Source organism: Crocodylus porosus, unplaced genomic scaffold (assembly GCF_001723895.1).
Source record: "Crocodylus porosus isolate Cpor-Errol unplaced genomic scaffold, CroPor_comp1, whole genome shotgun sequence".
Lineage (NCBI taxonomy): Eukaryota > Metazoa > Chordata > Crocodylia > Crocodylidae > Crocodylus > Crocodylus porosus.
Genome location: NW_017728906.1, coordinates 201,766,341 through 201,791,338, shown reverse-complemented (window position 1 = coordinate 201,791,338; position 24,998 = coordinate 201,766,341). Strand labels below are relative to the sequence as shown.

General features: G+C 49.9%; 1 long non-coding RNA gene across 1 annotated transcript in view; it reads right to left on the bottom strand.

Moving 5' to 3' along the window:
• Window positions 1-6,498: 6,498 nt before the first annotated feature.
• Window positions 6,499-24,998, bottom strand: part of LOC109306887 — a 19,219-nt gene continuing 719 nt past the window's right edge. Inside the window, exons 2-3 of the long non-coding RNA XR_002100134.1 lie at window positions 20,874-20,993; window positions 6,499-7,289 (exon numbers count right to left, since the gene is read on the bottom strand). This is a non-coding gene — a long non-coding RNA (uncharacterized LOC109306887). The remainder of the gene's footprint in view (window positions 7,290-20,873; window positions 20,994-24,998) is intronic.

Here is a 24,998-nt window from a genome sequence, read left to right as displayed (position 1 = left end):
GTCACCAGGTGTTTTAGGGAAGGGAGTCTTTCTGCTGACTTCAGCTGTTCGTGATTTGCCTTTATGCATCTGGGGCCTCTTTGGGCATTGTCTTCCCAGCTGTTTGCATATGCAGCCCCCATAGTTGCCTCCTCTGGCCCTACTGTGGAAAGGGTCACTGAAATGAATGGAAGTGGATGAGAACTGGCCTCCTCCCTGGCATTAGATGGTGGGGCTGCAGAGCCATTCATATTCCTGCCCTCAGCTTGCATAAAGGAAACAGGGAGGCTAAGAAATGCACCCAAGATTACACAGTAAGTTGAAGCTAGCACTAGCGAGCTGCTGCCCACTGCTCAGACAGCTGGGCCCTGCTGCATTTCTCACACAAGTGTCATCAATTGACATGCCCCCTTTGGCCCACCTGTTCATCAGTGATGCAGATTCAGAGCTAGCACCATAAACGAGGCCAGCGTTCCCATCCCATCACACAGCACAGGGCAGATTGGGCAAACCAAGTCCCAAATTGGCATTGAAGCCAGCATTCCTCTGGGCAGGGACCCAGGAGGGGCCCAGTCTGCCTGCCCGTCCCACCTGGCAGAGCGCCTTGTCCCTCCTCACCTGCGTGAGGGCAGCTCCTGGAGGGAGGGGTTTGCAACTCTCAGGGAGACTCCTTCCCAGCAAGGATGTGGAGCAGCGTAGAGCAGAGTCGTGATGGAAAAGCACGGCCCAGGGTGGAAAGTCAACCCTGTCTTGCTGAAACCAGAGGTCAATTCCTGCACCAGGAGAAAGGCCCCCATGGTCCAAAGAGATCTTAGTGCCTCCCAGACTGCAGGACCCCCTTCAAGACCATGCCTCCTCTGCTGCCCCTCTTCCCCCCTGCCCACAGCCTGGCCTTCTTTCTCTCTGCTCTCCAGAGAGGGAGCACACATACATCCAGGGTGGAAAGTCGGGCCATGGACTGGACCTCGCTTGCATCCCCGTGGTATCCTCCTTGCACTGGACTGCAAGTACCTTGGGCTTCCCTGCCAACCTCAAGGCTCCTGGCCTTGCTACAGCCACACCCTTGGTGGCCTGTCCGCCACCCTCTTGTGTGGGGGCTGCACATCAGGGTCTACCCTGAACCCTGTGGTATGATTCACCCAGGACATCTCTTGTGTTCCCCACCCCTTGCGGCTGGTGGTGACTAGGAATGCTACTGAATTTCCTTCCCCTCTGAAGGAAGCCTTGGAGCAACTGGTTCCCTCCTCCTGGAGCTGCAGTTCTTATCTGCTCTTTTTCTGTGTTAACCATGAAAGGCCCCAGGTCCAGGATGGATGTGCTCACTTCCCTTGCGTCTAGGCCTATTAATAAGTGTTTGCAGGTGCATCATCCACTGGCACTAGGGTCTCAGGCTGTGGTAGGGGAGGCTAGAAAGTGAGAGAGAAGGAAAAATGCAGAAGCCACCAGGCATCCTGCGGGGAGGGATGGGGGATGCGTTTTCTGTTATGAAATGGAAGGGTTGTGGCTTAAAGCAGCATGAGCAGAATGGGCTTGGGAGGAGGAAGCAAGGCTCCTTTGAAAACCAAATTAGACATGAAAGTGGAAGACAAAAAATCATCTGCTGGCTATATGGTGTTAAGCACGGTTCAACAGAGACACTGGACTCTTAGCCCATTACCTGGACTAGCTTTTATAACCCTTATAGGTTAACTGCCTTGTTCATCTCTACTGACCTGTTCAACACCTTTGTGGCTGTCAGCAGTGTCCCTTCTCCCTATCCTTTATATTTTAAATCCCTTTTGTTTCATACCCCCGCTCTCTGCAAAACCATTGCATCTGATGAAGTAGGTTATTGCCTGCCTTGCCTTCTGTCTGACTTTAGACTAACACCGGTGGCTATCTGCCTCTCTCTGCCCCGAGAGAAGGGAGTGTGAGCTGCTGTGTGGCAAGCTGATGGGAGGAAAGGTGCATTGGTGGCTAGGCTGCAGGCCAGATGCTCCCAAAACCGGGGCTCTATTTCTGGCCCTAACACAAGCGTCCTGAGTGTGTCCGAAGGCGTCACTGTGTGCTGTCTGTCTGGTACATTCCCCGGCAGGATTGAAGGCCAACACGTGATTCCTGGAGACTTCCCGTTTTACAGCAGGTGTAAGCACAGTCCCACCTCCTGGGGGCTGATGCTAAGCCATTGCCTTGTCATTTCAGGGAAGGAGGAGGTTGAGCAGGGCTGGGAGAGGATGGAGCTTGGCTGCCACAGCCCCTGCAAGCAGAGAGTCCTCCAGGCCCTTCTCAGTCCCGGGACCTGCACATGGCTGCATAGACACTGGCAGAGGAGAAACAGGTCTGGAAACAAGGCTGGTACTAGCCAGATGCCGGTGTGCATTGCACCACTGTAGATGTTTGAGCTGGGGAAGAAGCAGTTGTGCCATTTTTCTTCTCCCACCCCCCATGCAGAGCCAGCCACCATCTAGCGTTTGTATGAGCACAGACAGACATGCTACCCCTCCAAGGCAGGGGTCGTCCCACCAGCACTGTGGCCAAGTGTGTGGGAGAGCAAAGCCCTGCTTTCCCGGGAGCCTGCTGGGCTCCTGGCAAATGCATTTCTAGCATCCCTTTCCACAGCACCCATCTCCCTCAAGGCAGCACAGGCCTGCTACGCTGAACCCGTGGCTCCAAAAGATGCAGATTTGGCACATGAGGGTGTTAGCCTGATGGGCCATACCCTTTCCCTGGCCTTCCACCCCTTCCCTAACATCATGCCAACAGCACTGCGGCAAGCCGATGCCCTTTCAGGAACCCTGGGAGAAGCAGCAGAACCAGCCATGACCAGGCAGTGACGTCCCGGGACAGCGGGATGCAGAACATTGTCATCTGAAAAATGTGCCCCAGCAAGTCCCAGGTTATACATTAATCAGGCCAGGAGCAGCAGGGATCAAGTGCCATGCCTCTGACACAAGGCTGAGCAGAGGAATGCTTCAGCCAGGTGCTGAGGAATGTGTTCGCCTCTCAGCAGACCCCAGGACTCTCCTGGTTGCAGGACATGGGAAGAGGGGGGCCCTGGACCACATGTGCTCCAAGCCAGGAACCATGGAGGAGCACAGAGTGAGGGAATCAATGCTGAATCGGTGATCTTTCAGTAGCAGTCAAGGTCCCCATGCTGTTCTCTTAGCAAGTCACTGCATGTAATGTGGTGCCTGGGGCAGGAAGGAGGCAGCACAGGGTAGGGAACAGAAAGCAGAGCAGCAGATGGGGCAAGGGAAGGGGATCATTGACACTCAGGGTGGGTGCAGGGCTAATTTGTGGCCTGCCTGGCAAAAAGTTTGGTCCCCAATTGCCCCCTAACTTAGCAGTTTAACTATCATGATCAGATAGGGACTTCAGTCACACTTGCTCATGGTGCAGCAGTGAAGGGGCAAGGCAGCCCTCCCTGTCCTCAGCCCAGTACCCTCATGCCAGGGGTGATGTTTGAACCTGGCTCTGTGGCGGACCAGTAGGGGGCACTCCTGCGTTGAGCCCCCCCACCTCCCTGCACCCGGCCACTGTCCAGGCTCTGAGTGCCTCCCTGGGGCGCCTCGTGTCCGGCTGACCCCCTTCCTGGAGCACACTAGCCTGGGGGTACAGCATCTCTTGAACACTACAAGGTAAAGACATGGCTGAACTGGGTTTGTATGTGCTAGCTTCAGACCTGGGAGGAGTATAGATAGGCCAGCACAGTGCTGCGTGCAGGATAATTAGCTTTGTTGACAAGCAGGGCTTATTATTACCTGCATACTTTGCAAAGGCTATACTGGTTCTGGAGCTAACATATCCAGAGCTATATTGAGTAGCTCTGCTTTGCATCATGTAAACCTACTCTTTCGTGCCTAATTTAGACTAGGAAAGTGGTGTTGGTGCAGCTACACCTGCATAGCTAAACTCAGAAAACTCTCCTACTACAGGTGCAGTTTATATGGGCAAAACAGGCCACCTTCTGGTAGGCTTTACCAGTTTGGTGAACAAGATAAGTTCACCTGGCAAATGCACTCTTTGGTTGATATAGCTGCATCAGCAGTTCAGAAATTCATGCATGTCCCTAACCCACACAGCTATTATGGGAAAACTTTCCTCTATGGACTTGCCTTTATTCTGGAATAGGAGTGTCCACACACAATGTTGCACTAAAAGGCTATAACCTATTTAATGATTTTGCAGTAAGCCGGTATCTAAGACTAGTCCTTAATCAAACCAGCGTAGACCCCTCTAGACTCCAATAAGATATGTAAGGAAGTCTAAGCTATGTGTTGGTCTGGGAAAGTCTATTATATTCTTATTCACATGCTGACAGACTTGGAAGAACCACATTATAACCCTTTAAAATCAGCATTGGCTTTTGCCCTTATGAAGCTAGCCTGCTTCCACTTACACTAGTAACTATCAAGAATCGGCCTCTTAATGTTAGCCTTTGAATGGTCATCGTTTGACTTCAGAGTGAACACACCCCATAAATACGTGAGGTCAAGTCAGAGAGCACCGGCTCCTCCACTCCCTGCCATGAAGCCTCACTCCTGTTGTGGAAACACAGCTGGTAGCAGCCTGCAGTTTTCTGCATAAATATTTGTACAGAAGAAATAAGCAATTCCCTGACACAGCACTTGCCCACAAATAATGCAAAGAGCTTTTGTCCTGTGTGAATTATTGGAATGAGACAATGTTTAATTACTTCATTCATAAGCTAATTCAGTCCTGCTCCTGCCTGGTGCTTGCTTTGCCTTCTTCATACTACTGACTCCAGCAAAGTAAACCCTGACGTGAGAGAAAAATCAGTCAAATACAATAGCAATGAGCTGTGATTACAGCCCTTGGGAGACTGAAGCGATATGATTAATCTTTCCGGCAAACAGAATTGCAAAGAAACATACTAATTGCTCTACTGCATTAAAGTCAACAGGTGGCAACATTATTTTCCTGGCAGCGTGAAGCATCACCGTGGCTAGTTGCTATTTCTTTCGTTCAGTGTACAGCAGGCAGCAACCAGAGCGCTCTCATCATCTCCTAGGGAAGGCAGCTTCCCGAGCGACTTGTGAGAAATAGGGTTATATTCACTGTGTTGAGATGAAATTGGACCAACCCAGATCTGAATTAAAGAGAGAGGGGTTTGTATGTTCAGACCATACTCCACAGGAATGGGATTTGAGCCCAATCAAAGTGGAACAGCCAGATCCCTGGAAAGTGTATTGTCCTGCTAGCCCGAGTTACAGTTCAGGATCCACCGTGCAAGGCACTGACACACTGCCTGGGAGACTCTTCAGCAATCGCTTGCACTTATGGGACATGTTGCTTCTCACCCGGTTGTGCGCTTCTCCATGCTGACGGGGAGCGGAAGGCAGGATACTGCCCGCAGAGGGCTGCTCACCCGGTGCTGCTGTCCAGGGGCAATGGACCACTGCTCCTGTCCCTGGGCTGTGATTAAGCCCTTACTCTAGGGCACTGGGGTGGTGGCAAATGAAATGGGCAGCAGAGAATGGACTGTGGCTTCCTAATATACCCAACTGCAGCAAAAGGCCCCTTTTGCTTGTTCAAAGTGAGACAAGGTTTGAGCTGCCTCCTAAAGTAGAGGTGTCAGACTCTAGATGAGTGGTGTGGGGTCAGTCGATGAGCTGGATTGGATCCATGGATACCCCCCGCTCCTTGCTCCCCCACCCCACAGGTTCAGGGGAAGATACCACATGTGGCACAGTCCCAGACCAGATGGGTGAGTGTTGCACATAGTGCAGATCCCAAAGTGGGTGCCGCGTGGTCCAGTCCAGCATGTGCTGCCTGGGGGAGCTCAGACCAAGGGGCAGCATGGGGGCTGCGTGATGGGGCTCTGTGAGCCGGGCCCAGCCCCCAGGTGATATTTTGACACCCCCAATTTAAAGCTAAAAGAAAGTTTGGTCATGTTGACACTCCAGGCCCCACATTTGAGACATAGCCTGCATCGGCAGCTTGAAGAATGGCGTTAGCAAAGCCAACAGCAGACTCTGTCTGTGGGTCTTGGTGGTACCTGTGCCAGGTGCTTGGTTGGCACTGCTGTGTGGATGAGGGGAGGGATGTTTTTCATGTCCCCAGCTGAAACAGCTGAGGCCACAAAACTCTGTAATACCAACTCCGCTAGCCCCCAGTTCAGTTGCTAACCAAGAAGAGGGACCCCAAGGCCATCTGGCTGTGCTCTCTGAAGGTGACTACACTTTGTTCTTTACTTGTCTTAGAGGTGCTCACTGCATCCTGTATTGCTCAAAGCCACATATCACCAAATCATAGAGAATTAGGGCTGGAAGGGACCTCCAGATATCATCTAGGGGCTGGAGGCAGGAGCATCCTCTAGCTAGTCTATACAGAGCCATAATCTAACCCAGAGGTAGGCAACAGTTTTTAGCTGGAGTGCCGAAAAACACACAATGCCTACCTTGGAAGGTGCCAGAGTGCTGGCATGCCAGAAAAACAGGTTTTTTGACACTGCTGATGGCCTGGCAGCGAGGGCTGAGGTCGGGCCCGCTGGCAGCAGCATGTGGTTGGGGCTGGGACTGGGGCCAGGCTAGGGTTGGGGTCAGGGGCTCTTCCCTGGCTGGGATCGGTGTTCCAGGGCTGGGGTCCAGCAGTGGCAAGTGTAACACGGGGGTCAGCAGCAGCACAAGGCTGTTCCCGGGCAGCCACGTGCTGCTCAATCTGGGCACACCTCTTCCCGTCCCTTGGGGTGGAAAGCAGCCTGTGGGCCAATAAAAACCATGCCACGTGCCATGGCATGTGTGCCATAGGTTGCCAACCCCTGGTCTAACCTCTCAGTAAAACTACAATCAACCCTGACACAACACAAAACATCACACCCAAACTGTGCAGAGGAAAAGCAGGGGGACCACAGCCGCCAATGTCCTGTTTCTATAAAAGGTTGGTGATATACACTCAAAAGATCCCAGGTGGAGGCCATGCCCCTGTTACAAAGGAAGGCAGCCACCTTCCCACTGCCCCCTCTAGTCCATACCAATCTGACCATGGGGTATAATTCCTTCCTGACCTCAAATATAGCCCTGAGCACAGGGGCAAGACCCGTTAGCCAGGGATCTCTGGCTTTATGTCCCAGCAGGAACAGTGGTGCAGCCCAAATATTATTTCTTTCTTACATGCAATAAGTGTGGTATACAGAGAACATGCTCTACAGCTTATCCAAAATACATCGTTTCCAGGGAGAAACCAAGCATGTGCTTGCTAGTTGGATTCCAGGTACTGGACTCTGGTTTCATTTACAGTGGTAGAAGTCTGGAAAACGATATTCAAGTGATCCAGATGTGTATGGGTATCACAGAAGTGAGGATCCAGCCCTGCAAATGAAATGATGGAACAAAAGTGAAAGCCTGAGAGCAGGACAGAGTTCCCAGGTTGACAGACTTTGGGAAGAGAAGCTCATTGTCATTTTTACTCAGTTTGGTCTAATCATGGAGTCAGGTATCTGACTGGCTGTTTTCTATTACAGAATAGAGAAGTGGGGCTGGAAGGGACCTCCAGAGATCATCTAGTATAACCCCCTGCCTTCCCCACTATCCAGACCATCCTCTACCAGTCCATTGTCTAACCTATTAGCAAGATGCACAGTCAGCCCCAACACAACCCCTCAGTATGACACAGGAAAAGCAGAGGGACAATGTTGCTTAGGCATATTGAGCAAGAACAACAAGAGAAGAAGGGCTAAGACTTTGGTGGGCTTTGGATGAAGCCCTTAGACATAAAGATGTGCCCTGTGAGGAGGCTGTATGTGAGCAGTGCACTGACACTATGAAGAAGATTTCAGGGAGCAGCTACTTATGCCTATTGTTCAATGTTTTTAACTAATTCATGACTTGTAAAGTTTTCTTTATAAAGTCTGTTCCTGCATCCAGACACATGCGCTCTACTACGATTCTTTAGAAACCCTAGAACCTCACGAGAGGTTTGCTTTGCACAACTGGGGGGCAGGGGGAAGAAACTGAGCCCTGGTATGCTTTTCTTAGGGGTCTAATTTCTTAAAGCGTTACAAAGGACAGATCAGGTAGGCAACAGAACCCAGCTGCCCTGATGAAAAGGAAACCTCTCTTGGGGTGGACATGCAATACATTGACTCTGGGATATTCTCAGTTTATTCCCAAGGAGAAGCGGAGTGGAGTCCCAACACGCAGCTTTCACTCTGCAGGAAATGCTGCTCTCTGGTATAAAGTCACTTCCAGGAAAATCAGAAGTAAATCTGCACCAGAGGAAGTTATTCGTGTGTCCATTTCAAGCAAGGGTAGCCGGTTACTTGATACAAACCTGCCACCTACCGGCCAAGTGCTATAGCAGTGCCTACGCCAAGCAGCTGGTGGGGGAGAGCTGGCCACATGTCTGCTCCTTACCACAGAGTAAATTTATTGCAGAGTAAAATCCAGGGTAAGTGATGCCTGAATAAACACTCTGGGCGTCCTGTCCTTCTACCATGCGGGGAACCCTGTGGCAGTGGAAACATGACCCGTCCTATTGCAAGTCCAGCGCTTCCGAGCTGCATCCCACAGCAACCCCATAGTTTGTATATTTTCAAGGTCTGTGAATGTTTCACTTCAGACAGATCTCCGTGACTGAAGGGTTGGAGCAAGGCCAGGCAGGCAATCATTACAGCAGTGATAGTCAAAGCAGCTTGAAATTATTTTTAAGAGCTATGCAAAACCCTACGTTTTCCTTTGGTCTTGGCTACCTTTCACATGATATGCTCATCAAGAGTGGCCCCTACCCACCCTCCTGAAGCTGGGCCAATGCACCTTGCATTTACTAGTCACATGCCTTCCAGGGCAGTAGCCAGCTCACTGAGCCACACTCCCTCTAGCTCAGGGGTAGCCAACCTGTGGCATGCATGTCGGAAGTGGCACAGGCATCCTCTGCGTGTAGCATATGTCAGATGGGGGAGAGAGCAACACAGGGACAGATTGGGCAGGGAGCAGAAAGCAGAGCAGCAGAATGGGCAGGGGAAGAGGAGCAGAGCGGCATTAAAGGAGGGGGCAGGGACTGCTTTGTGGCACACCTGCCCAAAAGGTTGGCCCTGACTGATTGAGCATGTGCTCTTCTTCCTTGCCCTAGTACTTTCCTGTCTTGGCTTCCCAAGGGGTCAGCTTCAAGCAGAGACCTGGAGAAAGCCTTACCTGCAGTGTGTGGTTAAAGCTCTGTGCTGGGAAGCAGGGCAGATGTAGGTGCAAACCCTCGCCAGGTGAGGTGGGCCTAGACCCTGAAATCCCAAATTCCTGGGTGACTACTCAAACCACTAGGTTATTGAGCCAAAGCACAAGAGAACCTGCCCTGGCTGACACCCACTAGGTTGCTAGTGGTTCTCCTCAGGGACTGGTCTTGTGATTGTCCTGTTCACATTGTTATTACCCACATTGGTGCAAGATGGGGGTGTATATATCTGCAGAGACTTCCCTGCTGGGAGGTAGGTCCAAGACAGAGGAGGGCCTGGGTTGTCATGCAGGAGGGATCTGATTCCCTTGCGGACCAGAGTATGAAATGTGACAGTCCTAAGCACAAAGTCCTTGACTTCTGAATTAATTCCAAGAACGTTTGCTATAAGCTGGAGGCAATGAAAGAGGAGAAGGACCTGGATGCATTGATTAATTGCAGGCTAGCCATGGGCTTCCAGCATGTTGTCTCCATGGAAGAGGCTAACACAACTCCGGGGTGAGTTAGGCTGGGTATTTTCAGTAGAGATAGGGAAGGTACCTGCTTGCTAAGCATTGGAAAGACCTCATTTAGAATATTGTGTGTGGCTCTATAGAGTCAACCATGTTCAAAAAGATTAATTGACCAGGAACCGGTGCAGAGAAAGGCTAATAGGATGATTAGAAGAATGACGAACTGTCTGATGAGGAGAGAGCAAAAGAACTGGGCTTGTTTAATTTAGCAAAGTGCAACTTGAAAAGGGCTATGATTATTCTGCTTAAACACATTTGGTGGATGAACACAGAGAAGAGCTATTTAAATTAAAGGATAGTCTTGGTATGAGATCAAATGGGTGCAAAGTGCTCATGACTGTGAATTAAAGATGGTTTCTAACCAGCAGACAGGTTCTTGGACAGCCTTCCTAGCAAGAGCATGGTAGCAGGAACTTAAATTGATTCAAGATGGAGCTTGGCAGGTCTGAGGGAGTGTAGTAGGAGAGGATAGAGGGATTAAAACATGTAACAAGACTGTGAGTACTTCTGTCTTCATGAGAGGGTTGAAAGGAAACTTGATCTTGGTGTGTATTGCTTGCTTCCATGGGAGGTGTCTGGTGGTGTAGGGCTCCTTGACTTCCCTGATGGTGCCAACAGGATTTGGAGGCACCAAGCTAAAGTGTATGGTCTCAGGGTGTGGTGTGGCTTCCTGGTGCAAGGGGGATCTCTGGCATCGGAGCGGGTTTGCATGGAGGTTATAGACTTAGTGTCACTAGCGGGGATAAGCAGGGCACCAAACCTGGGTGCCAGTGTAGCGGGGGCATCAGCAGCTGCCTGTAGTGCTCCACACCCTGGACCGTGGCATCCTCTTCCCCTGCCCACTCCTCTGTGGAGGACACATGATAGCTTAGACTGCAGGGGATGTTGCCATTTTGTGGGTGCCAGGTAGGACGGCTGGGCTGGGCTGGGCAGCTGTGATGGCCCTCTCTGGATTCAGTTTCCCTTCTTTGGATGTCCTCCTCCCTGAATTCTTCAGTGTGCTTGCAGAGCTTGCTCCACTGCACTGTGTTACATGAATCCCCTGCTACAGAGTTTTTGCTGGTCTCCTGCAAGGGCATGGAGGAAAATCTCTTCCCTTGAATGCGTGACTTGGCTTCTGGGTTTCTGTTTCTCCCTCCTCTGAAGCATCAGACAGCGGCCCTGGCTAGAAATGGGAAACAGACTGGAGTGCATTGGAGCTCCTATGCAGCAGGGCCCTGGCTCATAGATCTTGCTCACATGTCCAGAGTTAAAGGGATCACCAGGTTTGGTGGCAGGAAGGAACAGATCAGATTGGAAGGGACCAGTGATTTTTTTTTAAATCTCTTTTTGCCTTCCTCTGTACTATGGATGGGGATCCACTTCATGCATCATCTGGGCTCAGTTTACCTAACTGACACCCTTCCACAGCAAAGGCCTCAGGCACTGGTAGCCTGCTTGTGTCTGGTCTCTTCCCATAGCACTGAGTAATAAAGATCCTCAGTTTACATGCCAAAGACCCTGACATGGGCTGCTTTGTATCTGTGACCTAAGAGAGAAGCTGGAGTTGTTTTCTTGTGGAACCTTTTTGGGGGAAATAGTTTTAATCTGTTGCCTGTGATTGCAGGGGACTGAATTCAATGACCCAGGTCTTCTCCTTCAGTTTAACGTTCCTAACAACCTAGCTGATGCCACAGACCTCATACAAAGTTATGTCTACGTGCCTGATTTGGGAGGAATTGGAGCCCACTCTCAACTGCCCCAAGCCCCCTGAACCACCCCCTCATCATCTATGGCAGCGTTTCTCAACCCATGGGTTGCGACCCAAGAGTGGGTTGCAAGAAAGAATCTATGAAAGGGTCACAAACACACTTTAAAAATGGATTCTCCTTTAAAGGAGAAAAATGTGGGAAACTGGCTTTTCCCTTGCAGGCTGGCAGAGCTGCAGTTTGCAAGGAGCTGGTTGGTGGTCAGGAGAGGTTGCCGAGATGTGTTGGACAGCAGCTGGAGGGCAGGCTAAGGGGTTGGTCGTAATGTGGATGGGCCAGGACCCTGGACCCACTGGTCCCAATCAAGAGATCAGGGCCAGTCATTCCCTGAAAAGCCACTGCCTGCAGTAAACCCCGAGCTGCACATTGGGCTGGGTGAGGCAATCAGGGCAGAAGCTACAGGCCCCAGGCCCCACCTGCTCCAGCCCTTAAAAGCCAGGCCCAGCCTCCTACTCCAGGCAAAGGCCAAAGTCCTTGCTCCTGACCCTCTGTGTGCTTCCTTGATGGTCTTCTAGCCCTGACTCCTGGCTCTGACTTCAGTTTTTGAGTCTGGTGAGAGTCTCGGCGTTTCCTGACTCCAGGTCCTTGCTCATGATTCTGGTTTGACCTTTGGCTTCTGACCCTGATTCGGCTTACCTTGTCTCCAGCTTTGGCTCTGACCCCAGCTCATCCTGACTTTGGCTGCAGCTTCTGAATCCACTTCCAACACCAGACCCCTCTGGAAACCCAGCTCACTGGGGACCTGATCTGGACTGCATGTGTGCTTCAAGTAACTAACCCCTAGGTGAGACTGCCCTTGCCTGGAGCTTAGCATTGGTAACATGGATGGTATAGGCCTTCAGTAGGGATTAATACAAGCACTGATCAGTGCATATGCCACTCATAGAAAGGCTTTGCTAGAGCATTGACCAAAGGAGGCTTCACGAAAGGCTGATCTTGCACCCACTGGGCTTTAGACTGGGAAATGCCCATGAGATTGGGCTTTGCAGACCCCCAGTAAAACTTTTTGATGAAGTTGACTGTTAAGATGGATTGGTAACGGTAGTGCCAGAGATTCCAGATGACTCTCGATAACAACAGGTGGATGGGGGTAACTGGGCAGATGCGTTGACGTTTGCTATGTAAACGTCTGATGTGAAAAGACAATCGGGGCTCATCGTAGAGATGATCGCTTTTATTAGACCAACACGACTTTTGCAAAAAAATGCCTTGAATTAAATTAATTAAAGGATTTTTTTTTTGCAAAAATCTTGTTGGTTTAAAAAAAGCAATCATCTCTACGATGAGTCCTGATTGCCTTTTCCTCTAGACTAATACGACTACAACCTGGATACCTGATATAAAAAGAAGTGCTTTGATCCACATATAAGAGACAGGCTGGAAACCTTTGGAACTTTGCCCTAGGCCTAGGGGACACTATTTGTGAGTTGTGCCTGTGTCCAGAGCTAGCATCTTGTATCCCTGGGACAAGCACGTTAGTGAGTTGGCACTTGCAGCAAGTAATAAACTTGGCTGAGCCTCTGCCACCAAACCAGCCTGTGGCCATTCTTTGTGCAACATGAGGGTCTCCAAGGGAACCCGCGCTGCCTGCAGCAGCACAGACAACACCATGGCAGTGCGTCCTACATGGAGAACTACCCTGACCAAGACAACAGAGAAACAACAGATGGTTGGTTGGTTTGGGCTGAATGGTGGGCCTGGAGGCAGCCTAGGAAACTATGTAGATCGCCAAAACACTCTCCCAGTAGCTTCTGCTGGAAGATCTGAGTCGGGATGTTCAGAGTGGCCACGATGTGCATCGGAGCAGGAGCTGTCTGATCCTAGGTGGCCACACGTGGTGTTAGCATCACAATCCCAAGTTCAAGCAAAGCCCATCTTTTAATGGGAAATGCTGCCAAACTAGCTGAGCGCTGCCAGTTTCCAGGCTAAAACTAAACTCCCACATTTTACGAGAATAATAAATCTCTGGCTGGCACCTGGAATCCTGCCCGGGTTTGCTTGACGTCCAGCCCGGCTTTGCTGACATGTCAGGTTTCATTACAAATGCTTTGTGAGGCTCTCGTTGTGATAACAAATGAGACAGATAATTATTTACAAAATTATAAAAGTCCTTTGGCAGCATCTCTCCTTTCAAATAGTGCTATAACGGATCCGACAGGAGCCTTGTCATTAATAATGAAACTATTTCTGTAGCTGTGGACACATTTATTTTTATGTGAATTTAGCACTTACTAATAATGGCCACCAACAGAAAGCCCTGGAGAATGAAGCTCTTTGTAATCTTCATTAACTCTTACACTGACACATCCTTCCCTACCAATGTCTTCTTACCCCATAAACTTGTCTCCTCGGCTGAATAGGACAAGGATGTGTTGATGCCTTGACACAAGCTGTTGGGTCATTCTTAGGTTTGGGGCCTTCCAGGGGAGAAATTGGTGAGAAGTCAAGTATCATGCCAGAAACTGGGCTGATCCTGCCTGAAGTGGTGGACTAGATGACCTTTGGAGGTCTCTTCTAGCCCTACTTCTCTGGGATTGATCTATGATCTATTGTCTTTGGCATCACCTCGCTTATTTATGGATGTGCACACAAAGTCCAGGTTCCTTGAACAACACAGAAGCCACACCAGCAAGCTCTTTCCTTGTTGAGGAGACCACCATGTCTTTTCTTCCTTATATCGGTTGTGTGCCCAAGAAACTTGGGGTCTTGGCTATACCATGTCGACAGCTGATCCCAGAGGTGTGGGGCTGAGCTCTGACTTGAGTTTACTGATGTGCTCCACACCTGGAAATTCAGCGGGGAAGTTGCTCAGGACCTGACCTCCAGGCTTGCTCTCAGCCCCCTGGAGATTGAAGATTCAAAGGGGTGTGCTGGGGAGAAGGCCTCTCAAGCCTCCCCAAATTGCCACATGCCTCTGGTGGTTCCTGCATGGTTTGTTTCTTACTGTCTCTGACACAGAGTCGATCCTTTCATTGTGTATGAGTGCTGACTTCAAAGAGGTTTGTGACTCCTTTTGGATCAAAGACTCCAGTAAATACAACCACTGACCCTGGGAACTGGATGGAAACACTGGGCCTCGGCCATCTGGTCACTAGTGGCAAGAAGGTTCAGTCGCTACCAACTTTGGTTGGATTTGCATGGGCAACTTAAGCCTTGCCTGCAGAGGGATAAATGACTAGAAGAAAAAGGCCTACAGTGATTCCAGGGTAATTCAGCTATTCCAGAATAAGTTCCCCATGCAGACTCTCCTGTCTTGGACTAGAGGTCTGTCTAGGGAGTTAGCGACAGCAGAAAAGGGATTTTGGAAGAGTGCTGCTGGCCAGCTTCCTTGTGCGGAAGAGTCCCTGGAAGGGAAAGGCAGCACATCCCAATTCCCTGAGACTTTAGTCTTCTTTGTTCTACTTGAGAGAAATGATTCTTGTTTAGTCTTTTGACGCTTCGCAGGTCCAGGTATGTTCGGGTATCACTGTGGTCAAGCTACAGGTTGTACTAAGTCAGGGGTGTCCTGCCCTGTGAGCGGGATGAGTGGTGTGAGGCTGGTTTGTGGGCTGGATTGGGCCACAGACTGGCCCTAGTGCATGTCCTGGAGTGGCCAGAGTTGACATTGCACGTGGCATGGTCCTGCTCTGGCTGCTCCAGGGCTGTGCTACACATGGGAGCCACTCGGTGCCAGGGACCTGGATTGGGCAGGCCAGCCTGGGCCAAGTACAGCAGCAGTTACACAGGCAGGAGGCCTCAGCTAATGAACTCTTCCCCAGTTTAGGAATAGCAAGCATCTTGGCTGGCTGCTGGGAGCACCGCCTACCCATTTTGCACCAGCTGGGGCCTTAGGTTTGCAGGCTAGTCAACAACTGTGCTGTGTTGAACCTCCTGGCTCCTGCAATCTCTGGTTTCCCAGTTTCTGACTCTGGTTTTGACTTATTTCTGGACTTCAGCTTTGGATTTCCCCATGGATCTATTTCCTGGCTCCTGACCCTGGATTGGCTCTGCTTTTGGACTTCGCCCTGTGGATTATTCCTTGCGTTAGGTAACACAGAATCTGATCTGTGGATCCTGACTTGGACTGCACTGTGGACTCTGCCCCTGGATTTCCTTCTTGATTTGATAATATGGCTCTTATCTGCTCACCCAGCCCCAAACCTCTGTTTTTCCTCAGTGACCTAACCACTAAGCCAGACTGCCTATGCTGCAGTCTGGGGCTGTGCTGCAAGCAGTGGCCACTCCACCACCCCAGGAGGTAAGTTAGACCAGGTGCTATGTATGGCATGCAGAGCCATCCAGCAGCCCCACATAGTCAACTCAGAGACTCACGGGCTGCATCAGGGGCTGAACGAGAGGGCTGTGCAGGCTGGATCCAGCTCGTGGATCTTTGACACTGCTGTAGTAATGTAACTACCCCCTCGTAGCATCACACGCCCACCAAGAGTTGTTAAATTAGAGCTAAAATTGCACATAGCCATGGTGTTAAGGGTGGCACATGGTTGTCACAGCAACTTATGAATTCATGATGCACCACATCTTATCCCTCCGCTCTCACCTTAAACCAGCCACAAAGGGATCTTTGTGCTTTGAAGCCCAGAGTCCTGCTGAACCCTAGTTCACATTGCTGGGATCTAAGGGAGCAAGCGTTGCTCCAAGCAGGGTTTGAGACTAGTTTGCACCAACTGCCCTTTGTCCTTGGCTACACTTGCAGCACCCCCACAGCAGCATTGGCTCCATCTCCCCATGCTGACTCACACAGGTTATGCTCTTGTTATGAAAAAGGGCTGCCGTGCATGCTGAGGAACATCTGTTACTGCTGTGCCCTTGTTAGTGGGTGGATATACTCTATGAATGGGCCAGGGGACCTCAGGCCAGGCTGGGGGAGAAGCAATCCTTCTCATTCCAGTTTCTTTTGTTCTCTTGCCATGATGACCCTTGGGATTTGTTTGCAAGCTGTAACTTAAAGAAAAACAGAACACCCTTTAGTTTAAACTGTGAAGCTCAGGTCCCAATTTCCCCGTATCCAAATGGGTCTGGATCTAAGGTTTGGATACAGCCCTGCTTCCAATTCTTTTGCTTTTAAGATTCTCAGATGCCCTGGGGTTCGTTTTTCCTGCACTTGACATCAGATGCTGGCTGTATTAGGGGCTTTCCAAAATCCTGTTCCAAAGTGCTTACGATCCAAAGAAAAGTCTGGGGCAAGGGAATCAGAACAGGCAATTTCTACTTAACTTCTGCTGTATAATTATATGTTTAGTTTTAGCATGAGCATGACCTTGCCTTGAGGTGGGGATGGACTAGATAGCTTTTTGAGATCCATTCCAGCCCTATTGCCTATGACTCTATGGCATGCTTTCTTTTGCAAACCATCTGGTTTTCACTATCTCGTCTCAAATCAAGGGGTTGATGCAGGTTCTTTGTTAAAATACTATTTTTTTCCATAATTTCTATTGCAGTAAATATATAAGGCTTCAGCTCTGATGATTTATCTCATCATGCTGGATACTGAACATACACACTGTAAAGGAGAGCTCCATTATCAGTACTAGCATGGGCTGTAGGATCCCTGGCTCTGCTATGCTTGGTGCTTTACAAATGGATAACAGAGAGACAACCCATGAACCAAAGAGATTATGATTTAAACATAAGCTAAGGGGCAAGAGATGGGGGCAGACAGACAGTGGAGCAATGAGAGAGAACAATGAGATCATGTCAGTCAGCGTCATGGGTGGTGGCCTCTGCCCATCCATGCTCTTGTCAAATTTTACAGTCGTCCAAGCAAAGGGGAGTTTAAAGGCAGGATCTGAAATTGCTCTGAGGATACGTATGGGATGTTCCACCCAAGCAGGAGGGGCAGCACGGGAGTGAGCACGAAGCGGCATGCTTGAAAACCTAACTAGTGGGTGAAGGAACCTGGTATCTTGGGTGGATCAAAGGTGGGACTTGATCTCTCACTAGTGAAAGAGGGGGGACGGAGGTAGGGATAGCCTGATAGAGCCAATAGGTTAATGGGGCCAGTTAACAGGGATGTAATAGGACAGGTGGGCACCCACGGCAGCTCCTGGGTGCTGGTGCCAGTGGTGAGGGCAGTGGAAAGCACTGGCAGCTGTTAGTTTTCTAGTTGCTCCACCTTAGTTACACTACTTCCAGTTAAGGAAGGTGGAAGGAAGGGAGTCTGTAGGCCCATTAAACACAGGGAAGTGAGGTCCAGGTCTTCAGCTGCATAGCTCTGGCGGAAGTCTACAAAAACTGGGAGACGGTTTAAAAGCTCATCCAAAGATGAGCCGAAGCTTCCAGCAGGAGGCACGTCCACGCTTTCTGCCTCGCAGGTTCTCACTTTGTGTGCCTGCATGAGGATGGCTCCAACAGAATTTGCTCTCTTTGAGATTTGCCATTTGAAGCGCTTCGAAAGAAGAAACAGCATGAGCTGAGAAACAGCCCAGCCTGGCTCTTGTCTTCTGCGTAGGCCCTCTGCAGTCTGCTTTCACACAATGAGCCTGGCACTGCGTCAAGCCATGGGAAAACAGGAAATCGATGCTGTATCTTGAAACCAATGTACTTGGGGTGTACAATGCAGCCTATCGGTTCCCGAGCATTCAGCTGCTCTTGTCGGACTTTATCTTTAATTGTTGCAACACAAACTGTTTTAAAGGCTGGCAGAAAGAAGGCTGGATGTTAACTGTTGTTATTCAGAATGCATCTTCTTCAGCATTTCCGGGACTCCGAGGGTTTGCATTGCTGTGAATTATTAAACAGTTGCCACTTTCTGCTATAACAGTGGCTATAGGTTGTTGATGGCCAGAGGCAAATGTACTGTATAACATGCACTTGGACATGCATCAGGATGGGCTCCTTTCCCACTCGCTTGAGGGGAGACAAGCCTGATATCTAAGCTTGTTTGATCTCGAGGGATAAAATCATCTCTGTAGCTCTACTGCTGACATGGAGAGGTTGACAATGCTGGTCATGGCAGGGATTACTCTAATACCTCCTCCAGATGCCTGTCATTCTCCTCACGACGTGGGAGAAGACTCAGAACTTGAGTCCTACAGCTCCTTGCGGGGGTGGACTATATCTTAATCGAGGTCTTGGCTCCTTGACCTTTGCCCACTAATTTGGGATGACATGACATCCCGATTGCAATTAAAGCAAATGCTTGCATGGAAGGGGACTAGGGAGTGTTTGTGCTACCCTTATGGCAATATTCTTCCCCTAAAAGGAGCTGAGTAAAGCCAAATCCTATCCTGGCTTGTCAGCTCCACCTCCTGCTCGTTCCAGCTGGAAACCGTGACACGTCCTATTGGCTCACCACTGGCCATCTGGAAATGCTCTGCAGCCCAAGAGCAATTCAGTGGCTATAGTTGGAGTCTTCTGGACCAGGGCATAGGTCAATCGGTACCGTATAGAAGCTGTCGCTGACAGCAGCCTGGCCTAGAGAAAGCACTGAGCTCTTGTTTGCACACAGCTGATTGCAAGAAGAGGCATTATAAAACACAGGGTGGCATGGCAGAGTCATCAGTCCAAATTCCAATAGATACTCAGCGTGTTATAGACAGCTGGTTAGCCATGTTAGTCAGGAAGAAGGCAAGGGCAGGGTAGCACCTTAGAGACTAACTGGTTCGGAGAAGCGTGATTTATAAGAACTTGGCCTTGACTGGATAAAGGCTCATGCCCTGGTCAGGTATAACAGCAGCAGCGATCAGCACTTCAGAAAACACTGAAAATACCTTTTCCGATCTCAGCTAATTGAAGAACAAGGTAAATGGGGTGTGAGCATGTGCAGGAAAATAGATTCCTTCCAGACCCGAGTGATAACCTGTACCTTAGCTTGTGTAACTGCACATGTTATTAAGCATAACATTATGTAGCCTTTTTTTAAATTTGACTGAGCGGTGAAGACATACCCTGCTAATGTGATCTGCTAGGAGAGCTGGATCTGTAATATCCTTCCTTTTCATTTGATGGGATTTTCTCACAGAGGGTTGTAGCTGCAAGTAATAGCATAGATGGGGCTTATGTCGTTTCATCCTTGTTCATGAAAACCTGCTTGCTAGAGTGTAGCAAAAATCTCCCGTGTCCCATCTAGACCAGTGTTTGCACCATTGCTACCAATGCAGGCTGCCCCCTATCAACCCAGCTATTAATGGGAGCCTGGCTATTTTGTATAGGAGTCAAAGACTGCTGGGCATAATACTAGACACCACACTCCCTTCCACACTGTTGGCTACTAAAACTGGCAAGCCCTAGTACAGCTTTACCTTTTTGGATCCAGCCACTATTTTAAAACCCACATGAAACCTTCTTATCTTCTCCGAATGCACCTTGCTGTGGCTGCTGGCCCTTCCTGATCGTAAGTGCCCTGCTATATGTGAGTGGTGCTAGAGAGATTCATAATAAGCGTGCTTGACCCTGATGTTGAACCAAAGCACTCTGCAAGCTCAGGAGAGCAGAGCGTAGACAGGAACAGCGTCAAAATCTAGACCACTCTCACTTCCAGCCTGGTGCAGCGCTGAAGTCCAGTTGCTTAGGAGAGGTGAACATGGCTGGATTTGAGCATTAAGTAGAGGAGGACATTTTTATCCAGGGGCAAGACAAGCTGATTCTTGCCACTCCTCTTGGGAAAACTTCTGTGGAATGATGGCTGACCACATAGGTCGGATCTTGATGTCATATCTCAGCCACAAGACAATAGCTAGTGTCCCCTAGCATCCTAATGGGATATTAATTCAAAAGACCAAATACTGAGGGCCTAGAAGGACATACTGCTTAAACCAATGTATAAATGTAGCAGACAATGCAGGCTTCTGAACTGGAGTAACCTCACTCAATGTGATGGAGAATCCAGGGTAAAACACGACCAATATAAGTTCTGCTAATTTAGGTTTTGTCCATCTGCTCCATCCCGGGGTGGTCATTTGCTGGAGGCAAACAGGCTATTAGTTCCAGTGGCAAGATGCAGTGACAGCTGTCCACTGCATGAGCTACTCTCCGGGATAGCCATGTGTCTGTCCATTCTTGATCCTGGGGAAATTTACCTTAGTACACAAAACACAAGCGGGCTTGCTCTCTCCAAGCCAAGTCACCGCTCTATTTCCTGATTCCTCAGCATTTTCCTGGAAGACTTTCCAGGTAAGTGCTAGTTTTGCTCATTCCTAATTAGCTTCACATGTGATTCACAGAAGTTTGATGATCAGGGCAGAGGGCTGCTGGACAGAGGTGTAACTGGGTACCTCTGTGCCATGGGTGTTGGTGGCACAGAGGGCAGTGGCTGGGCTAGGATGGTAGAGGTGAACCAGTAGGTATGGCAGCTTATATTTCTACACCCAGATCTAAGTTGGTGCCTGGGGCTGACTCTGGGTGCCAGAATTAAAAGCAAACATTAGGCTAACTTGTGCCCGCATATATGTCTGTGGCCACCAACTTCGGGTGCAGGCTCACTCCATGATGTGAATGGGGTAGCAAGTAGGTAACTAGCAGCAGCACTTACCTGGTACCATTGCTTCTCCAAACAGGTTGGAATAAAAGTCCAAATTCACAGGGAAGGCTGGAGGCTGTTGGCTGACAGCCTTGCTCAGGTATCAGATCGCTTATGGGTGTAGATCAAAACCTGTGATGCAGAATAGGTAACTGAACCATTCCTGGGAGCAGAGGGAAAAGGAATTCACCAAGCCCCAGACTGTTTTGTAGGCCACTGCAACAGGCATCCCTCCCCTTATTGCCACGTGCTTGCAACATACCCCACCTTAAATAAGAGGGAGGAAATGCTGGCCAGTGGACCTGGGAAGCACCAGATTGGCCCCCAAGCAAGTGGATCAGCTGCAGGGCTCCCCCAAAGCAGGCAAGAGGCATTTCCACCCTGAATTAGCTCCCCCTTCCCCATGTAGCAGAGCCACCTCTGCCTGGCTGGCATACACCATCCAGCTCCTTCCACGATTGCTTGGCTAAGGCCAGGGCTGATGAGAAGTCGTCTGATAATTCCAGGCAACACACGTCTCATTTACTCTCGCCTTGGGAGGTGGGGGGCTAGCAAGAACTGCAGTTTCTTTGTCTGGCAGCCGCCGGAAAGTATCTCCTTTATATTCATTGCAACACAGCCCTGTCTCTTCTCTGCTTGGAGTGACACAACAGCCCTTACAGAGAAACGCTCCTTCAGACCATGAAATCCTAATCAGAACCGCACTGATTCTTATAGAAGGAAATACTAGTTACTTTGATATGAAGGTCCAGAGGTTGCACATTGCAGGCAGTTTAACTACAGTGAGCTGCAGCAATTGCTCAAACTGTTAGGTTAACCTCACTGTATCTCAGAGCGCCTTTACAAGAGACCTCCTAGGGAGAGCTAATTGCCTAAACGAGCTACGGCACTAACTAAAGTTGAACACTGAGACCTTGTGTGGAAGGAGGGAAAATTTCCAGCTCCATGAAAAAAAGTGAAGCTACCTCTTGGGCTGCCAAGGTTGTGAGTTAGAATAAACTGATTGCATGAATATTAAAGCAACTTGCAAGAGGAGTTCGGTAGCACTCAAGGAGTTCAGCAATCTCAGCACAGCAGCACAAGGGGCACGATTCTCACAAAACGCTCATGGATATTTTCTTTGACGCTGCAGGTACTTTGTCTCAGCAGTCGAGTGAGGCTCCACTATGTAAGGGCAGAAACACTGGAGCCCATTCCTGGAATGACTTCCCCCAATTTGTGCTGCAACTGCAGCTCTCCGCTGGGCACATCCACCCTAGCAGTGTCTCCCCCCATAGAAAACCATGCAGCGCTTTGTGCCCAGAGGCATTTCACTGGAAAGTGTCCATCATTGAATGGGTTTAATATGTTTTTGATTCCCATTTAAATAACCACCGTTCAGCTGTAATTCCACAGAAAAATGTTAAGAGGTTGCCACGGTCGCAAAGAATAGTTAGGAAACAGTCAATGTAAGGTGGTGCAGGCCGATTTGATGAGATCGGGGAGAGGGAAATAGGTGTTTAATGTCAAAGTGATGTTCACTTTTACCTGCTATGAACAAACCAACTCCTCGTTTCCCTGTCACAGCGGTCTCCAAAGAACGGAGAGAGGGAAGCCCTAGCTTTGGCTCGTGCTTGGAGCAAGCACTGGCAGTAAGAAGCCTGGACTCGGGTGGGAGAGAGAAACCCCCAGTGCCCGTGTCATTTGGAGACTGAAGGCACTTGGCCCAGTTCAGGTATGCAGGTTGCTGTGGCAGGGAGCTCTTGAAAAGCAGCAGAGAAAAAGGCAAAAGCAGTAGTGGAGGCTTATGCATGGAGGGACAGAGGACACCAAGTGACTGAAGTTGCAGACATCCCTCTCCACAACATCCGAGTGGCTGAGAGGAGTGTAGCACATATCGTCAAGAATCGGGACCTGGACAGGCAGAATCCTTCTTATTCCCTCCAGGAGACAGACCCTTTCCTGCTCCATGTAGGACTGAGAGGCATTGCTGTGGGGAAAACCCCAGGGCACCCACAGGGACCCGATAAGTACAGGTGGGAGCCTCTGCACCTCCCTGACTACCCACATCTGGCAGCTTCAAGCTCTGTTCTCTCCCCTGTGCTTTACAACCAGTTGTAGTTAATTTAATATGGGGGAAAAACTAATAGTTGGGTGGGGGGGGCAGACAATGAGTACAGAGCAGGTGCTGACAGGCAGCCCTGAGGCAAGCAGGCGAGTCTCATGATTCTCAAACAGGGTGTGCCAATGCCATGGCACCCAGGAGTGCCTTGAGGTCCTTTCAAAGATGCTGTACAAGGTTAGCACTGCCAAGTGTGTGGACATGATTCACAAGATAAACCCAGAGACTTCAAACAGGAATCCAGCATGTCAGACCTATGCTTCCTGAGGACTTTGCAACGGAAAAATCACTTTAGCATTTTTCTGGAGTCAAAGAACAAGTGAAAGTGAAGAGCTGGTGTTTTCTGAGGGGGCTTCAAGTCTACCCGGGTTGAGAACCATTTGTGGAGGCAATCCATCGATTCAAGGATAATGTCTACCACGGCTCATTGATGGGTCCTGAGCCACAGATCTGTCCACAAAAGGACAGCGTATTGTTTCCTGTAATAGAAGCCTGCCTGTGACTTTAACGTGAGGAATCTGGTGCGCAGAGACTGCAACCGCACGAAGTTGACAAGTGGAGATCTGGGCTCTGTGGCAAAGGAGAACCCAAGATGACAGAAGACCTCCACCCTGCTGCAGCCTTCTTTTGTTTTGACAGCCATGGGGATCCCGACAGCTTCTCTTGCCCCATACACTGTTGAGCACTTGGGGTTGGGCTGTGGTTTGCCTGGAACCTCCTCTTGGGCTTGTTCACCAGGGGTGACCCTGCCCGGGGTGTGAGACCACGGGCAACATAGCTCAGAGGAGCACTGAGACACGTAAGCCTCTCCACCACTACAAGTTCTCGGTCTATCGAAAAGAGTGGAGAATCACCGATCTGGTCACTGCTACAGGTGTCTTCCAGGAGGATCCCTAGAGCAGGGCATCCAAGCCCCTCCACCACCTCTGTGCACAGCCCCTGCCTTTCCCTTTGCACCAGTGAGTCTCCACCAGGAAGTGGCAACACCAAGGGGCAGGCAGGGTGGGAGAAAAGGGGGCTGCCAGAAGCTTTTAAGGGTGCTTGAAACATGTAGCTTCAAAGGTACAAATACCTGCATGTGATTCACAAGAACAATCCAGGCAAGTCATACAGGGCGAGACTGAAGGAGCCAGGCATGTTCAGCTTGCAGAAAAGGCACTCAAGCAGGGACATGACAGTAGTCTTAAAATACCTGAAGGGCTGCCATAAAGAAAAGGGAAAGCACCTTTTCTCTCTTGCTGCAGAGAGGAGGATGCGGACCAGGGACTTGAAGCTGCAACAAAGTAGGTTCAGGTTGGATCTCCAGAAAAACTTCACTGTGAGAGCAGCGAGGCAGTGGAAAAGATGCCTGGAGAAGCTGTGGATGCTCCATCACTAGGGGTGTTCCTGGAGAAGTTGAACAGCCCCTGGTCAGGGAAGATGCCTGTGTACTACTATGAAGATTTGATGCTCTGTTTCTGCTACACGTGTCAGGGGGTTTCAGGCCTCCACAAGAGACACTGGGTGCTGCTGCAGCCCAGGTTGGGGATGGGGAACGTCCTGCTGCAACCAGATCCGGAGGGTCCTGTCCCTACATTTGGGGTCAGACTGATGCTGCATTGGGGCCAAGAAGCAGTGCTGTACCATGATTCCTGGTGGCCCCGGGGCGAACTTTTAGTATTGGGCCCCCCTTTGCCAGAGAGAATCACTTTTTTGTTGCAAAAGTCTTTATCGCATTTGTGGTATTGATGTCTTTAAGAAGCTCATTCTCAACTGATAACATTGCTAGTCCCGTAGACGTGCAATATTAAAACTTGTAATTTTTTTTTTCCTTTTCGGGCCCCCTTTCTGTCCAGGCCCCAGCGGACACCTGGTTTGTCTGTGTCTGTGTCCGGGTCTGCCAGGAAGGGATCAGAGTGGTAGGAACTAGGGGGCTTGGTTGTAGGTTCGGTTGTACTGGGCGTGACCCTGATCGGACTGGTAGGGGCTGGGGAGGGGTTAGTTGTAGGTTCGGTTGTACTGGGGGTGACCCTGATCGGACTGGTAGGGGCTGGGGA